This window comes from Panthera tigris, chromosome B1, assembly GCF_018350195.1.
Source record: "Panthera tigris isolate Pti1 chromosome B1, P.tigris_Pti1_mat1.1, whole genome shotgun sequence".
Taxonomy (NCBI): Eukaryota; Metazoa; Chordata; class Mammalia; order Carnivora; family Felidae; genus Panthera; species Panthera tigris.
Window position 1 is genome coordinate 144,527,955 of NC_056663.1, and position 18,989 is coordinate 144,546,943.

Consider the following 18,989-nt stretch of genomic DNA (forward strand, 5'->3'; position numbering starts at 1 on the left):
AAAAGTGGCTAGAGAAGTAAATGAAATGATGTATATAAAGTACTTAGCACATTGCCTGGCATATTAGAAAATACCCAATACATGCTCAGGATATGCCAAAGTTATTCACAGATTATCCTGGACAAAAAAAAAAAAAAAAAAAAAAAAAAATTGGAAGAAGAGAAAGCTACTGTATATGCACATGTTATGTTTAATGTGATATTGACAGAGCAGGCAGTTAGTTAGACATGAGCTGGGGGCCAGGACAGTGATCAATAGGTTACATTTTAGAAGCCTGGGGGGCACACCATCATACCTTAAATGCTTGGGTACACGACACCTTGACCTTGTGGCTTCCAAGACCCCAGGGCTAAGAGATCAAGAGCCACAGGTGCAAAAAAAAATACGCGCTCTCTTCTTCCACCTCTGCCAAGGTAACCCTTAGACTCATTATAATGCATTTGCATTGTGATTTCAGCCCCCACCCAAGGCTGTCATGACAGTTGCTGTACAAACCTTTTAGGCTCAGAAACTCTGGCCTCCAACCTGCAGGAGGGGTCCCCCAAGTGATTAGAAGCAGCCTCCATTACAGATGCCCCATCCCTGACCTGAGACCCTGTTCACTTAAAAGGAAAGGACCCTTATAGCCTCAGAGAAGTTGCCACCCCAAGTGGGTGTGAGCAGTGGTGGGGCGGAGAGAGGGACAGAGAGAAAGAATCCCAAGCAGGCTCCATGCTGCCAGCCCAGAGCTGGACTTGAACCCACAAACCGTGAGATCATGACCTGAGCCAAAACCAACAGTCAGACGCTTAACCCACTGAACCACACAGGCACACGGGACTCTCCTCCTTGAGAGTGTACAGTCCCTAATAAACTCTTTGTGCTTGATACTTTCCTCCTGGCTGTCTTTATTTGAGTGCAAATCCTCACGTAAATCTTTCCTGGGGAATCCAAGGACGGAAAGATCCATTCACACAACACAGCCTATCTCACTGGTAAGAGTATTTTTCAAACTGTGAGTGGTGACCCATTAATGAGTCATGAAACAATCCAGGGGCAATCAGCCTTTTTTTTTTTTTTTTTTAAAAAAGGAATAGCATAGCATGATGTGGCACTGCATCAATCAAAGAGCAAAACACACAGTAAGGGTAAGTAATCCATCATAAAAATTTGTCTTATTTTATATATATGTATGTAAGTATATATTAAGTCATGAAATGTATTATATATTGCATTAAAGGCCCTGATTCTTTATCCCCATTCCCCCTGTATTCAAACTCCTTACCATGTGACTTTGCAGTTACTTCATTTAAGAGGTGAAGTCTATTTTTCATGCTCTGGACCTAAGCCTGGCCAAGGGAATCAATCTGACCAATAGAATGAGATAGAATTGACAATGTGCCAGTTCAAAACCTAGCCTCAAAGGTCTTCGTATTGCCACTTGTGCTTTGGCAACCTTGCAATCACTGTGAGGTCACATCTGGGCCTGTTTGCTGGTCCTAGGTTAAGGAGGAGACACGCGTGGAACAGCTACAACACATCACTCCAGCCCAGAGTAGAGTGGAGCCTTCAGCAGACTTGACGACACATAAGTAAGCCAGTCAACCTAGAAATACACGAATGAATCAATCTGAGATCAGATGAGCCTCGTCCAGCAGATCAGGCTCCCAGCAAACCACAGACTAGTGAGTGAAAATAATGACTGTTGTCTTAAGCCACTGAGTTTTGGCATGATTGTTCTGCAGCAATAGTGTGAACTAAAACAAATAAATTGGTCATAATTAAAATGCTTGAAAGACACAGGTTAGAAATGGATGCATATTCTATCAATTATAATGGGCACTGAATTTTTTTCCCAATGGCTCAGGTCATGATCTCATGGTTGGTAGGTTTGAGCCTGCATAGGGCTCTGCACTGACAGCATGCAGCCTGCTTGGGACTTTTTTCTCTCCCTCTCTCTCTGTCCCTCCCCCACTCATGTGCTCTCTCTCAAAATAAATAAATAAACTTCAAAATTCTTTTAGGGGTGCCTGGGTGGCTCAGTCGTTTGAGCATCTGACTTCGGCTCAGGTCATGATCTCCCGGTTTGTGAATTCGAGCCCTACATCGGGCCCTGTGCTGACAGCTCAGAGCCTGTACCCTGCTTCAGGTTATGTGTCTCCTTCTCTCTCTACCCCTCCCCATCACGCTCTGTCTCTCTCTCAAAAAAAAATATATAATAATAAATAAACATTAAAAAAAATTTTTTTAAGTGGTCAGAAGGCAGTCTTTGCCTTATTCTTGATCATATGGGGGAATGCATTCATGCTTTTACTGGAAAGTATGATGTTGGCTGTAAGGTTTTGATAAATGCTATTTACCAGGTTGAGGAAGTCCCCTTCTCACTCTGCTCAGAGGTTTTTTGTGTAATGAATGATGGATTTGGTCAAATGTGATTTTTGAGAATATTGAGATGATGATGATGATGATGATGATGATGATGATGATTGTTTGGTTTTAGTTTGTTAAAATGGTGAATTACATGGATTGATTTTCTAATGTGAGACCAATCTTGTACTTTTCTGTGGTAAACAAAACTCAAATTGGTCATGATGTATTATACCCTTTAATATATTACATTAAATTTGGATAAGGTTTGTTCAGAATATTTGCATCTATATTCATGAAAGTTATTGGTCTGTAATTTTCTTGTGATATATTTGTCTAGTTTTGGTGTCAGAGTAATGGTGGCCAATTGGAAAGTGTTCCTTATTTTTCAGTTTTCTGGAAGAGTTGGTATAGAGTCGAAATGGTAATACTTGTTCCTAAAATGCTAAGTAAAATTCACCAGTGAAACCATTTGGACATCAAGATTTCTTTGTGGGAGGAACTTTATAAATGTAATCCTTTTGATAAATACACAGCTATTTTAGGTTCTAGATTTCTTTTTTTTTGTTTTAATATTTTTTTTTAATTTATTTTGAGGGAGAGAGAGACTGAGCTGGGGGAGGGACAGAGAGGGAGAGAGAAATCCCAAGCAGTCTCTGCACTGTCAGCATAGAGCCCTATGCAGGGCTTGAACCCACAAACCGTGAGATCATGACCTTAGCCGATGGACGCTCAACTGATTGAACCACCAAGGTGCCTTAGATTTCTTCTTGAGTGAGTTTTGGTATCTCATGTCTTTCAAAAAATTGGCCCATTTCATCTAACTTGTTAAATTCATTGGCATATATTTTGTCATCATACTCCTTTATTATCCTTTTAACATCTGTAGAATTTATAATTATATTAACTCTCTTATTTCTAATATTGGTCATTTATATTTTCTATTTTTCCCCCTAATCAGTCTGGCTAGAGGTATGTCAACTACCTAGATTTTCTATGTGTTCTACCCAACACACTGTGAATCTTGAGTTTTTCCAGTCTGGATAGTAGAAATAGGTACTACTCCTGGTCCTATGTAGGTGCTGGGCACTATTCTCTCTATTCCTTTCAGGTGGTACCTTCTCTGCCATGGATAGTTTCCTTATATACATGCACCCTGAGTACTTAAGAGTGACCCTCTGAAGTCCAAGTTCTCTCTCTGTGCAGCCTCTCCTCTTTAGTATTGTGTCCTGTGAACCTCAGCCGTGATGGTCTTCCCAGACTCTCAGCTCGTTCTCCTCTGCTCAGAGAGTCCAGCATGCTTTGCCGGGGCCACCCCCATCCCATCCCATGGCACAGCCTTGAAACCCGCATGCCAGTCAGATGGGGCAATCAAAGAGCTCACCTCATTTGTTTCCTGCGTCTCGGGGATCACTTTTCTAAGTTGCTGAATGTCTAGTGAATGTAAATTGTTTTTTCATATATCTTGTCATTCTTTGTTTTTGTTTTTGTATTTCAGTTGTCTCAGGCAAGAAACAACCCCTGTTCCCACGTCTTGGTCAGAAGCAGAGTCTCATGATTATATGACTGTAGGTGAATGCATTTTTATAAGGAAGGTTCACACCAATACCTATAAACCTAGATTATTCCTTTCAACTGTCATCCACTGTGTGTATGCACACCATTTTATTTATCTATTCCTCTACTGGTAAATACTTGTGCCATTTTCAGTTGTTCACTATTAAAATAAACAACAGGAAACATTTATGTATGTATAGACAGATTTCCCTTTAGACACATAAAAAAAATGAGATATCTAGGTCATATGCAATGCACATTTTGAGATTTACCAGTATTTTCAAATTACCTTCTGGAGTGACTGAAGTGAAACACACCTTCAGCAGTTTATACAAGTATATGCTTTCCTACATTCTTGCCAACAATTAACATCATCGGATTTTTTTTATTTTTTGCCAATCTGATGTGTGAAATAGTGTCTCATCTTGTTTGGGTCTGCATTTGCCTGGTTATTAGTGACACTGAGCAATTTTTCATGTTTACTGACCATTTAAACATCTTCTATAAATCACCTTTTTAAAATGTCCATTTATTTATTTTGAGAGAGAGGGCATGCACACAGGTGGGCAAGCAGAGGAGAGGCACAGAGAGAGAGGGAGAGAATGAATCCCAAGCAGGCTCTGGGCTATCAGGGCAGAGATGGATGCAGGGCGTGAGCCCATGAACTGTGAGATCATGACCTGAGTTGGATGCTTGCCCAACTGAGCCATCCAGGTGCCCTAAATCACCCTTTTTATTTTTTATTTTTTATTTAAAAAAATTTTTTTTAACGTTTTATTTATTTTTGAGACAGGGAGAGACAGAGCACGAACAGGGGAGGGTCAGAGAGAGGGAGACACAATCTGAAACAGGCTCCAGGCTCTGAGCTGTCAGCACAGAGCCTGACGCGGGGCTCGAACTCACGGACCGCAAGATCATGACCTGAGCCGAAGTCGGCCGCTTAACCGACTGAGCCACCCAGGCTCCCCTAAATCACCCTTTTTAAAACTAGGTTTTTGTATGTTCCATAATCATTAATTTTTTTTTTAACGTTTTTATTTATTTTTGAGACAGAGAGAGACAGAGCATGAATGGGGGAGGGGCAGAGAGAGAGGGAGACACAGAATCGGCAGCAGGCTCCAGGCTCTGAGCCATCAGCCCAGAGCCCGACGCCGGGCTGGAACTCACAGACCGCGAAATCATGACCTGAGCTGAAGTCAGACGCTTAACTGACTGATCCACCCAGGCGCCCCACATTAATTTTTTTTTAATGTTTATTTATTTTTGAGAGAGACAGATACAGAGCATGAGCAGGGGAGGGGCAGAGAGAGAGGGAGACACAGAACCTGAAGCATGTTCCAGGCTCTGAGCTGTCAGCACAGAGCCGCATGCAGGGCTCTAACTGATGAACTACAAGATTAAGACCTGAGCCAAAGTCGGCGTTTAACCCACTGAGCCACCCAGGTGCCCCATAATCATTTAAAAAAATTATTTATGAGACTGTTCCTTGCCATGGTAAATCCTTCTGTCACCATGGGCTACAGGGGGGCTTTCTGAGAGACCTGAGCTCAATGGCCCCATGCACTACATTGTCTTCTCATAAGACTCAGGATAATGCAATTTCTGGCCAGGAAACAAGAGCAGGATCATGGCAGTCCCCAGTGTATTCGGATGGAAGCTGGTAATAAAATCAGGTACAACTCTAAGAGGAAACATGGGAACGGTCTATAAGCTGGGTCTATAAGGAATCACACAAGAAATGGCACATGTATTTGTGCTGTATGAGGTCCCTTGCTCCTATCATATCACTCTGTAACATCACGTCTACCTGGATGATAGAACATGTTTTATTGGGAATACGATTTTCCTCTATTTCTATGCTTTTGCAATAGTAGATTGGTTTAGTGATAAACACGTGAGGCCTTTTGTTTGGATAATAAATAAAATTTAAAAATGTATTTGCATATGCTGGATATAATGCAAGTATTTTGTTACAATATAATGCTTGTATTTTAACTTTGTTTAATGGGCACCTTGTTCTATAGGTTTTAAAAATTTAATGTGTTGAATTGTGTCAAGATTTTGCTGATTTTCACTTCTGTTTGTATCTGTGTGTTTGTGTGTATCTTTTCCAAGGAAGTTTTACCTGCTCTTAACTCATGAAGATATTTTCCTGTTAAATTCTCCAATAACTTATTTTATTTATTATTATTACTTTATTCTCCTATTCCATCCGTAATTAATTTTTACGTATAGTGTAGGATAAGAATCTAATTGGAATTTTTTTCCTAAATGGGAAGTCAATTGTTCTAACACTATTATATTGAATTATTTCCCTCAGTGTTTAATGACCATACCTTATTTCATACATGTATATGTGTGTGTTTCTGGGTTTTTAAATTTCCTCTCCTCTTCTCCTTTCCCTTTCTTCTCTTCCCACAAATCAGTTTGTATAAGACACAATTATGTATTCTTTAAAGAAGAGAAATTTTCTCAAAATCATTTACTACTTACATTTTTTTTAATATGAAGAACTCTACCATTTCTATTTTTTAAATATTTAATAGCTTAATCAGAGTTCCTACTCCTTGAGTTAGTTTTGGCCATTTTTCCCCCTTAGGTTTAAAAATAGTATCTAGGGGAAGAAGGGGCCGGCCTTCGAGTGACAGCGACGCAAGATGGCAGCCACTACGGGCTCGGGAGTAAAAGTCCCTCGCAATTTTCGACTGTTGGAAGAACTGGAAGAAGGCCAGAAAGGAGTAGGAGATGGCACAGTTAGCTGGGGTCTAGAAGATGACGAAGACATGACACTTACAAGATGGACAGGGATGATAATTGGGCCTCCAAGAACAATTTATGAAAACTGAATATACAGTCTTAAAATAGAATGTGGACCTAAATACCCAGAAGCACCCCCCTTTGTAAGATTTGTAACAAAAATTAATATGAATGTAGTTAATAGTTCTAATGGAGTGGTGGACCCAAGAGCCATATCAGTGCTAGCAAAATGGCAGAATTCATATAGCATCAAAGTCGTCCTGCAAGAACTCTGGCACCTAATGATGTCTAAAGAAAACATGAAACTCCCTCAGCCGCCGGAAGGACAGTGTTACAGCAATTAATCAAAAAGAAAAACCACAGGCCCTCCCCCTACCCCCTCCCATTTGATTTAAGCAGTCTTCATTTTCCACAGTAGTAAATTTTCTAGATATGTCTTGTAGACCTCAAAGTACTGGAAAGGAAGCTCCCATTCAAAGGCAATTTATCTTAAGATACTGTAAACGATACTATTTTTTTTGTCCATTTAAAATATATAAGTTGTGCTATAACAAAAAAAAATAAATAAAAATAGTATCTAGGTTTTAAATTTAGTGGCATAAATTTATATATATATTTTTTATTATAAAATGTTTCACAATCTCATAGTTACACACAATGAAAAATTTTACGATGTTATTTTCTGTGCCATTTCTCTCTCTCTCTCTCTCTCTCTTTTTTTTCCTTTTCTTGCCCCTAACTTTGCTCCTAATGACTACTTTACATATGTCCATGAAGATTTTGGTGTATTCTAGTACAGATTATAAATTTATTTTAGTCAATCTTCCTCTCTTGGTATCATACCCAGTTTGTGGGCTCCACTAATTGTCAATTGCTTGCTCCATTGTCTCAAGAATACCTTGGGGGAATGAATTGCTCTACAGTCTGATTCAGTTAGATTTAAACTTCTTTAGAGGGATAGTCTTTGAGGCCAGTCTTTTGTTCTACTGGCAGGAGGTGTTCTCTTTGCTTTATTTTTCCTTGTTTTTCTCCATTAAACATAGAGCTGATCTGTGGTTTAACAAGTTGCTCTGAAGGACTATCAGCCTCTTCTCAAGTTGTCTACCACCAAAATCTCCACAATTTTTAACAGTGCCTTTAGGCTTGAACTTCCTTACAATCACTCCAGATAAAGTCATTTCCCTTAGAAAGAACTATGTTGCTCTCTGTTCTTACAGCCTGACTTTCCCCCTAGACAAAATCTCTGAGCCACTCCTCCAGACCTGAGGGTGGGGACAGTGAGTTTCAAAGAAGAGCCAGACACTCTGAAGATCTGAACTGATGTGGTTTTCTTGGTCCCATACTTTTACTCACCTTTCACAATCTTTCTCCACGCAAATCCTGTAATATTGTTGATTGGAAATTTTATTTCCAACTTATCAACCACGTTAAATTGAATGATTAATGTTATTTTATACAGTCAGCACTCAGACAGACATATTTTTAGAGGAGAGCTCACTTTTACATCTTATCTTCTACTACTGTCTGGGAGACTCATTCTAAAGGAGATAAACTTTCTGAGTCCTTATATACCTGGAAATTTCTTTATTTCACTATCACTTCTTAGTGATCGTTTGGCTAGGTACAAATTTCTAAATTAAAACATTTATTTCTCCTAAAATTTTTGAAGAAATTACTCTATGGTTTTCTGGCATCCAAAGCCATTGATAAGTAATCAGTCTTCAGTCAGATCCTTGTTCATTTGTAGATACTCTCTTTTACCCTTGTAAATCTTAAGATTGGTAATGTACTGAAGTTTTTTTAATTTTTTTTTTAACATTTATTTTATTTTTGAGACAGAGAGAGACAGAGCATGAATGGGGGAGGGTCAGAGAGAGAGGGAGACACAGAATCTGAAACAGGCTCCAGGCTCTGGGCTGTCAGCAAGAGCCCGACGCGGGGCTTGAACTCACAGACCGCAAGATCATGACCTGAGCCGAAGTTGGCCGCTCAACCGACTGAGCCACCCAGGCGCCCCGGTAATGTACTGAAGTTTTAATACTACGTGTCTAAGTATAAATATTGTGCTTTAATATTTCTCATCACTTAGCAAATTTTTTCAAACTCCTATCTGTCTTTAGATTCATAAAATTATCAATCTTCCTTTGAGATGTTGTCTACATTATGCCTACTGTCCTTTCCTTGAGGAGTTTCTTAATTTATAAGCCATACTCCAAGCCATATTTTCTAGCTCTTTAATTCTTTGTGTTAAATTGTGGGATAAGTTCATTTTATTATCCCAGTGGGTTCATTTTTCTGCTATGTTCGCTGTATTCAGTCTACTTTTATAGTTTTATTTTTAATTTCAATAACTATATTTTTATCTTCAATGTTTCTAATAATTTATTTTTCACAATTATCTGTTCTTGTTGCATAATCCCATATTCTTGTTTTTAAAGTTTCATTCTGCTCTCATGGCTATAGTCTCTTATCTTGCTAATGGCATCAAAAGTGCTTATTCTGCGGGTGCCTGGGTGGTTCAGTCAATTAAACCTCTGACTTTGGCTCAGGTCATGATCTCACAGTTTGTGAGTTTGAGCCCCATGTCAGCACAGAGCCTCCTTCAGTCCTCTGTCTCTCTCTCTCTCTGCCCTTCCCCTGCTCTCGCTCTCTCTCTCTGTCTCTCAAAAATAAAATAAATACATTAAAAAATAAAAAAGTGCTTATTTTGAAGTCCTTTTTTGGTTGTGCTCATATACCTATTTTCCTCACTGTCAGCTTTTCTGTTCACCAAGTTTGCTGTCTGTTCATATTGTCTTTGTGAAGTGCCTATGTAGTCATTTTCCATGGGATATCTCCTCCGAGGGCCTCCTAGGGCATCTCTTACATCAAGTCTGTGGTGGCCTCTGCATAGGCTCTATTGGCAGTCTGACTCCCCTGCAAGCCTGGCACTCAGGGCTGCACTCTTCAAGTTCCATTTCCAGACTTGCTCCTGCTAAGGCTCAGCTCCAGACTCCCATATCTATACAAGCTGTGCTACAAGAGACCCAAGCTAAATGGCAGGAGGTACTGCTATCCTAAGCTCAGCTGAGAGAGTAGAAAGCAGGTGGCATCTTTCCCAGCACGCAGTTTTACACAAGTTGCACACATGTGGCCCTGAGTTATGTACACAACTTGTGTGGGCATAAAGATGCCAGAGCCTTTTCCCCAGCATTCACCTGGGTCCCAACCCTTTCCTGCCTATGGACTGACTTCATAGCTAAGACTGTTCTGAACTTCATTTGTTCCCCATTGCTTGTTTCTTTTAGGGAAATATACTTACTCCAGTCTACAGAGATCTCTCTTTCTTGTTTTCTAGAAACACTATGTTTATTAATTTAAAAAATGTTTTGCTCTGATGTTTGAGCTTGTAGCAGATAGGATAGGGTGACTTTCAGCATGTACTCAATGCACCATTATCGACCAGAAAATCATACAAATAATTTCTTTACACAAAATGTTCTATATTATCTGGGGCACCTGGGTGACTCAGTCGGTTAAGCGTCCAACTCTTGGTTTCAGCTCAGGTCATGATTTCATGGTTTTGTGAGTTTCAGCCCTGCATTGGGCCCTGTGCTGACAGGGCAGAGCCCACTTGGGATTCTCTGTCTTTCTCTGTCTCTCTCTGCCTCTTCCCCACTCACGCTGCCTCTGTCTCTGTCTCTCTCAAAATGAATAAACTTTTTTAAAATTTCTATATTATCAACAATATAATATATACAGCATCTATAACATATAAGTCATAAAATATGCAGAAATATAATTTCCCATACATACAGAAAAATCTTACCTAATGGAGAAGTAGGTTTTAAAATGAAAAAAAAATTTAAGGGTACTATGCTGGAAAACAATCTACTGCCTCTCAGTGAATCCAACATGACTGGTTTTCTCTCCAGTACTTGATCAGATCAGTTTCTCTGGTTGATAACAGAGGTGATGGCTGGCTCAGGTTTAGGGGACATACTGAATGAAAAATAAACCATATCTTTCATCTCCAAACTCACATACAATGCAGCACGATGCCTGAGTTCTAAGAGACACATAGGAACTGAGACTGTACGAAGGCAGAGCATATTCATATTTCTATTTTATGTTCACTCTTAGGCATAACCTAATTAAATAGAATGCCAAGTAACATAGCCTGCATTATTTAAAATACTATTTCTCACTCATGTTTTTTACTCTTTCTGTTGCTTTAAAATTTTATATAGGTTAAGTGCAAGTACTATGCAATTCACCTTGCCATATGTTGTGCTATAATAGTGATCTCATGTATTTCAAAGGAAATACTTGAGCATTTACTATGGAATGTCAGTGGGCATGGTTTCAACCATTAGGGAGATCGCATGAGTTGTGGTAACTGGACAACCCAAGAATGTAAGCACTCCCCGCAAATATCTGACTTATATTCAGGGGAGTACTTTGTCACATAGCAGCACCTAAACAATTTTTAACCAACCAAAATCAAAGTCGAGAAGCACAACATCAACAAAAAAACCTGCAGAAAATTCTAAACAGCCAGGGCACTGAATTAAAGTCAGGAATTCTTAGATCTGGGATGTGGTACATAAGAATGTATATGTATGCATGTAGGAGTATGACCCAAGATAAACATATGACTATTTGGATATCACATGCAAAATACGAGTTATGAATATCTACTCCCTAAGAACACTTTGGATATAAATATTTCATAAAATATTCACTAATTAATTATTCCCAGCATATAATACACTTATTCGCCTGTCATTCATCTACTTAACAGGCACTTATTGATGGTTTGTTATGCATTATGCTCTGTATGGATGCTTATCATTCAAAAATTAAGAAAAATACATGGTCTGTTTTTAGGGGTTCATGATCAAACAAGAGAGTCAGGCAACTGTAACAATATGGCACTGTGATATAGAAATGTGCAGGATGTGGAGGAAAATCAATCAGGGAGGGAACCTCTACCCTCGCCTGTGGTAGTGAAGGTTTATTTTCCAGTGGACTGTGATGATTCTGAGATGTCTTGAAGTGTGTAAGGCAAAAGGGTGAGAAAAGCTGTTCTAAAGAGAGGTACCCAGCTCTACAAACAAATATGAACTTCCAATGAACTTCATAGGTTTAAGGAAATGGAAAAGAGTTTAAGACTGTTAGTCTAGGGTGTGTGTTTAAGGCAGTGACTGGAGATGATGCCTCAGTTTGAATACGACCACCACATGATACAGAAGATATTTTATTTCCCACTGTGCACTTAGGAGAAGAGAAAGGCTGATTCTCATTCAATTGATCCCATTCCAGTTCAGGTATATCCTGAATTAGCAAGAGACTTGTTTCTCCATTGAAATTACCAGAAGTAGTAATTACTAGTTTCATGAAACATTCAATCCTTGGGGGAGGGGAAAAACTATGGCTGGGTGTATCCAACGATCCAGAGGGATAGACATGACAGAGTCCCTGTGGAGAGGACTGAGGAGCCTCTGAGGGACAACCCACCCAGGTATGCACATTAGAATCATCTGGGGAGCTTTAAATATTCTCACTGATGAGGCTGCTGTCAGAATTTCTGTAGGTGCAGCATAGGTATCAGCACTTTGAAGTTCCTCAGTTGGTTCAAATATGTGGCCAAGGTTGAGGTCCTGCTCTAAAGAAAGAAGTCAGGTGTACAGATGGGCTTATGCCAGCATAGCATTTATTGTTAGGGAAGAGATGAGTCTAAGTAGATCTTCGTGTTCTGAATTCAGATTGGGCTCTACATTCTCCCACAGAGTCCATTCAGGGCCACTGGAGAGGGAGAAGCCACAAATAAACAATGGCAAGGGCTTTTTCCTTAAAAATTCCACAGTAGGCATGTCTGGGTGGCTCAGTCGGTTAAGCCTCTGACTTTGGCTCAGGTCACGACCTCACGGTTTGTGAGTTCAAGCCCTGAATCAGGCTCTGCGCGGACAGCTCAGAGCCTGGAGCCTGCTTCAGATTCTCTCTCTCTCTCTCTCTCTCTCTCTCTGCCCCTCCCCTACTCACACTCTGTCTCTGTCTCTGTCTCTCTCTCAAAAATAAATAAACATTAAAAAAACTGTATGGTAAGTTTTGTGCCCTCTCAGAAAGAGTGCTGCAAAGAGGCATTCTTTTCCATTTTGCAATAGAACATCACGTACTTCTCCCTTGAGGGCTCCAGCATACCTAGGATGAGATGTGCAGTCAAGAGACCATGTCTGGCCATGGTGGCAGCTGTTCTTGGCAGGAAATATGGAATCTCATACCCATATGAACGTGTTGTGGGAAGAGGGTGATAAGGGGGTTGAAGCAGAAGAGAACACTGTGTAAAAACTGATTGGATGTGTTCGGTAGTATAAAAACCCAAAAGAGACTCAAAACAACGGCAAAAGTGTGAGGCATAATCAAAAAGAATTACACATGGCATCTCTAAAGCTTTAGTACTACAGGGAAAATATCCACATAGGAAATATTTTCATTATTTCAACAGATATTTGCTGAATAGCCACGATGTGCCAGGTACTATAGTAGGTGAAGGAGATAAGGTAATGGACAAGACAGACAAAACTCTCTTCCCTAATAGAACCTACATTTTCATAGAGAGAATAGCTGATAAATACATAGATACATAATACAACGTCTGCTGATGATAAGTGCAGGAAACAAAACTAAAAGATTGCTATTTTTAGATAGGTGTCTCTAAACATATGCCATTTGAACAGAGACATGGGTGGAAAGGGTGTTACTAGGCAAATTAGTGGTTTGAGAAACTTTTTGGTTTCAAGACTACTTTCCATTCTTAGAAATTACTGAAGACCCCAAAGAGTTTTGCTTATACAACTTACATCCATTGATTGTAGCACATAAGCAATTTAAACTGATAGATTATTTAAATATCTCTTTAATTCTTTGAGAAAAAAAGACAATAATAAACCTATTACATGCTAAAATAAGCAATAAAATTTATTTAAAATAACTATATATCTTAAAACTAAAAAAAAAAAAAAAAAATTAGTGAGAAGAGAGGCACTGTTTTATAATTTTGATAATCTTTTAACGTCCAGCTTAGTAGAAGACAGCTGGATTCTCATATCTGCTTCTGTATTTGGCCCCACACCCATACATAGTTGGAAAAGGGAGAAGTGTTGTATTAGCCTTTTAAGATGATTGTGGTTGTCTTTCTTTGAATGTATAGCAAAACATGACAAGGAATAATTTCTCAAAGATCAGTTTCAATGTGGAACGGAAGCCATTTCAATAAGCTCTCCATACTCTGTAATACTGAAGTCCAATAGTGGTCTATCTTGCATTTTGAATGGATTTAGTGACATCATGCAATGCTTATTTGGAAAACATTACTTCATGGAGTTAGGCAGATCTTCCAAATGTTGTCACCTATTATTATACAATAAAAATATCCTATCTGTTAATATCACCATTGATCTCATGAGAAGAAAATGTTATATTGGGAAGCTGTCAAGCTTACAGCAGAAACACTCTTTTTGCCACATTTTGATTTCTATCAAACTATCACCTAACCTAAAGGGCTAGTACATTACTACCATAACTACTATAACTGCCCTGGGTGCCTTTTGTACCCACTGTTAGTCTTTGCTTTGATATCTCCCTTCCCACTAACAAGAGCAGACCGTTGATTCATTTCCTGCAAAGCTTTCCATAGAAGGATCTAGCTCTATCAGTAGGCACAGACCTCCCCACCCCATCCATCTTTCTGGTCTAAAGTTCATATCACTTCCCAACAGATTGGAAAGACTGTGTTGATAAACATAACTAATGATCGCACCCTTCACTGGAGACCCCACCCACCCCCGACAAATAAGGAGTGGCCTTAATCATATAATCATGTAACAACTGTTGAAACAAATAGTAACAAGATTGTTCTGTCACGCCTATCAACAAACTGAATGGTGTCATTTTTAATTCTGGTCCTCCACGAAGCATAACAACACTATCATTAAACAGTGACCAAGGCCAAACCTCAGAGAGTCCACTGCCATAGAAGAGCTTGGGGTGTAGGCCAAAGTCAGGAAAGGATGAGCACTTTGAGAAAATGAAGAAAGCTCTCTGTTCTCTTAGGGATTTAATGGGTGGCTCTGTTACCCTGCCTACAGCTTTGTTTTCAGAGAATTGCTAGTTGTTTATTACATGCTTTGTGATGTAAGGACCAAACAAAAACTAGGGGCAACGTGTTCATATTTGTTTAGAAACACTAAAAATATGCAGAGCGTGGTGCTCTGAAAAGGTCTGAGATGAAAGCAAGGAAATCACAGGGATCGTTTTTTAATAAAATAAAAAATGCTCATTAAAAACAAACAAGATGACACTACATACCAAAAAAGGGCCAACGTTCATTTTAAAGAATGAACAAAATCCACAAAAGCGGGTTTGAGAAAGCTTCAAGACTTTGTGGGAAAGTTCCTGTGCTGCCATAACAGCCCCCTCCCCAGGCAGTCTACCAGGAGCGAGAGGAGACATTCGGCTGACAATTGCAAGTTCGAGGGTCACTGACAGAGCCCCTGTCTCCAGGGGACACGAATGCACTGTGTGGAACAGACTTGTAAAACTGAAACACACTGTAATAAAAATGTACCAGATGGGGCGCCTGGGTGGCTCAGCCAGTTGGGCATCCGACTTTGGCTCAGCTTGTGATCTCGAGGTTCATGAGTTTGAGCCTCACATCGGGCTCTGTGCTGACAGAGATCCTCTTTCTAGACGCTCTCTCTGCCCCTCCCCTGTTCACCCTCACTCGCTTCCTCTCTCAAAATTAAATAATAAACATTTAAAAATATATATATATACCAGATGTATGCAAGGTGCCTAGCTGAAGGTGGTAAACAAAAAGAAAACTACAAGGGTCTTTCTTGCCAATTATTAACAAACCCTTGAAAAGCATATGCCGGTCAAATAGCCACTTCCTCTGGGATGTCCTCTGGGGCCACACTGATCTTGATAGTAGGTCAAGTCCCTCTCTATATATGCATCTGTGGCCCTGCACTTCCTCACCAATTTTCAAATTTTGCCATTACATTTGCATGTTGTTACTTGATTAATATCTATTTAAACTATCAGCTCCGTGAAGGTAGAAACTAAGTAGTTTCGTTGTGCAACCAGCACTTAACAGTTCCTGGCACTACTAGGCACTCAATAAATGTGTTGGGTTGATAAAGGGAGGGAGGTAGAGTGTAGCTTTACACCAGCTTGATGTGTCCATCCTTGGAGGTGGCACACTAATCTAATTGGGAGAAAGACAAAAGGGAAAGAGTCCCATTGGAAAATAGGAGAATTATCAAGGCTTCTGTCCTGTATACCTGACCTTGGTAAAGAGGAGTTAATAGGAGAAGGCAATTGAATACAGTTCAGCAATCACATATCGGACATCTTCAGATAACAGATAAATCCTCAGAATTCAAAGTATTTTTTTAATGTTTGTTTATTTATTTATTTATTTATTTATTTATTTATTTATTTAGAGAGAGGTAGAGAGCTAGCAGGGGAGAGACAGAGAAAGAGGGGGACAGAGAATCCCAAGCAGGTTCCGCACTGTTAACGGAGAGCCCCAGGCAGGGCTCAAACTAAGGAACCGTGAGGTCATGACCTGAGCTGAAACCAAGAGGTGGACGCTTAAGCGACTGAGCCATCCAGGCGCCCCTCGAAGTATTCTTTATGAGATAAATTTCTTTTCTCTTGGTAGTCGGGAGGAAAGAGCCTCCAAGAGGACAGTAAACATTGAAAAGTTTCTCTCATTTGTGCCTTATCATTTAATTGGCTTGGCTGGCACTGCAGGGCTATAGAGAAGGAACAAGAAGGTGAAACAGCTCGAAGTGTCTCTGCAGGTCTTGGGAGTGTCTTACCGGGCTGCCACAGCAAGGACAGCAGGAGGGGAAAGAGAAAGGAGTGGAAATTCCAGGAGTTCCAAATCCCAAATCCCAGGGGGAAATGTGGATGTATGCTAGTTACTCCGCTCCATGTGGCATAACAGGACTCAGTAAGGTCTGAGTAATTCTTCATGTGGGAAAACAGAATGATATTGACAACTCGACATTGGGAACTAGTAGTTACCCTGCAGGTAGTCAGCTTGGCCATCTGGTCTGCACAAGCATGCCATCTGACTCATTGGAAAGAACTTAGACCCTGGAGGCAAACAGATCTCCACCTTGACAACTATAAATTGTGTGATCTTACACTAATGGTAAGACTATATTCCACATTTACAAAAATAAGCACCATAACACTTCCTACCCCTTGGCCTAGGTTTGCTGTAAAAGTAAAATTAAGTAGAGGAAAGCACAGAGCATGCTGCCTGGCATACAGTAGCATTCAATGAATGACAACTGCCTTTGGCTTCTCAGTTTTCTAATGAAAATCTCAAACACAATACGAATCTTGTGTTATACACAGCTTTACTAACAATAAATTACTGTAAGTGACCTTCTTTCTATGTAAATAAAACGTCTGTCTTTTTTTTATGAGTCACTTCAAACCTCTTATTTTTTCCTCCAAAAAAAAAATCAAGGTATAATTAATTTTCAAAAATAAATGTCATTGCTAATCTCCTTTTGGCAATTCTAGCCATTCAATTTAGTTTCTGAGTATCTCTAGCCATTACGGTTGGGTAAAAAACAAATTTTGCTGAAAGGATCACATATAAATGAACTAAAATTGCCCTGATTTGACCTGTTTTAGCCACTATTGTATTGGGACAATGATCTCCGCTAATTTTAGGAAACCAATGTCATAATTAGTGAATCATTATTTTTTGTCTCTTTGAGGTTGGCGGGAAGCTTTCTTTTCTTTACATAATTATTCTAGGATTAGCAATATACCAACTAGTTTCCGTCTAGAGTTTATAGGCCAGAATCCCTGATGAGGTACATTTGATGATAAGAAAAGATAAGCATTGGGTGTTATATGTAAGTGATGAATCACTGAATTCTACTTCTGAAATCAATAGTGCACTGAATGTTAACTAACTAGAATTTAAATAAAAATTTGAAGAAAAAAAGGGAACTATTTAAGGAATATGCAAAAATAAATAATGGGTAAAAAAAAATCTTGACTTGATAAATTAATTCCTTGGACATCAGAGTCATACAAAAAATGTACCAGGAGGTTAAGTTTTTCCAGTGGAAACACATATTTTACTAGAAACAAATATGGGTCTTTGACAAAAAAAAAAAAAAAAAAAAAAAAAAAAGGAGATGATGGGGGGATAATTTTGCCGTTTTTAAACAGGTTATTAATTTCTAAAGAATTTAGTATCACTCCACGAGAGTATATTCTTCATCATGACCACCCATGAGAGGGACATATATGGCAGGGCTGTGTTTCACAAAAGCAGAACTAGAAAAAAGATGTAGTGATACTCGACTCAGCTGAGGAAAATGCCAAGGTTTTTTTTTGTTTTTTTTTGTCTTTTTTTTTTGCTATCTGAATACATGAATGTGAAATGTTATTTACTCCAGAGGCTTATAGAATTATAGCCCCAACTCTGCAGGCTTTGCAAATTCAAACACATGCTCGATTTTTGTCTGCCTTAAGTTCGTCCCTTTGGTTCTATTAAAAAAGTGTTACTTATAAAACGTGGAGTGTGACCAACATAATGACAAAGTCTCGAGCAACTGCTCTGCATGCTGGATGCCTGCTCTTGCAATTACTGTAGCACCTGCATATAAGATAAAGCAAATAAACAAGGAAGATAAAAGCATGCCCCACTTCCCCAAATCATGGCAGGAACAGCCAAAAGCAGAATGGAGAATCAGGATTGGAAGCTCTAGGGTAAGATGTGGTTCGCTGTCTTGGTTCATATGACCACGGACAAATCAATTCACTTGAAGTCTCAACTTTTTGCATCTGTTCTACAAGGATAGTAACTTTACTCACCTGCTAGGGATGTTGTGAGATTCAAATAATATAATGTTTCAGAAATGCTTAAGAAGTATTTGCCATTATTAATATTAAAATAAATATTATGAACACTGGGGCGCTGGACTGGTTCAGTTGGTGGAGTACGTGACACTTGATCTTGGGGTTGTAAATTCAAGCCCCGTGTTGGGTGTAGAGATTGTGACTAAAATCTTAAAGGGGCGCCTGGGTGGCTCAGTCGGTTAAGCGGCAGACTTCGGCTCAGGTCATGATCTCACGGTCCGTGAGTTCGAGCCCCGCGTCGGGCTCTGTGCTGACAGCTCAGAGCCTGGAGCCTGTTTCAGATTCTGTGTCTCCCTCTCTCTGACCCTCCCCCATTCATGCTCTGTCTCTCTCTGTCTCAAAAATAAATAAATGTAAAAAAAAAAAAAAAAAAGAAAAAAAGTAAA

The 18,989-nt window shown here is 39.5% G+C and overlaps 1 protein-coding gene and 1 pseudogene across 2 annotated transcripts in view; one reads left to right on the top strand and one right to left on the bottom strand.

Annotated features, from left to right (window-relative positions):
- The window catches only part of MTHFD2L (methylenetetrahydrofolate dehydrogenase (NADP+ dependent) 2 like), a 145,433-nt gene that overhangs the window by 42,995 nt on the left and 83,449 nt on the right, over positions 1–18,989 (bottom strand). The window lies entirely within an intron of this gene.
- Positions 6,561–7,038, top strand: LOC102954387 (annotated as a pseudogene).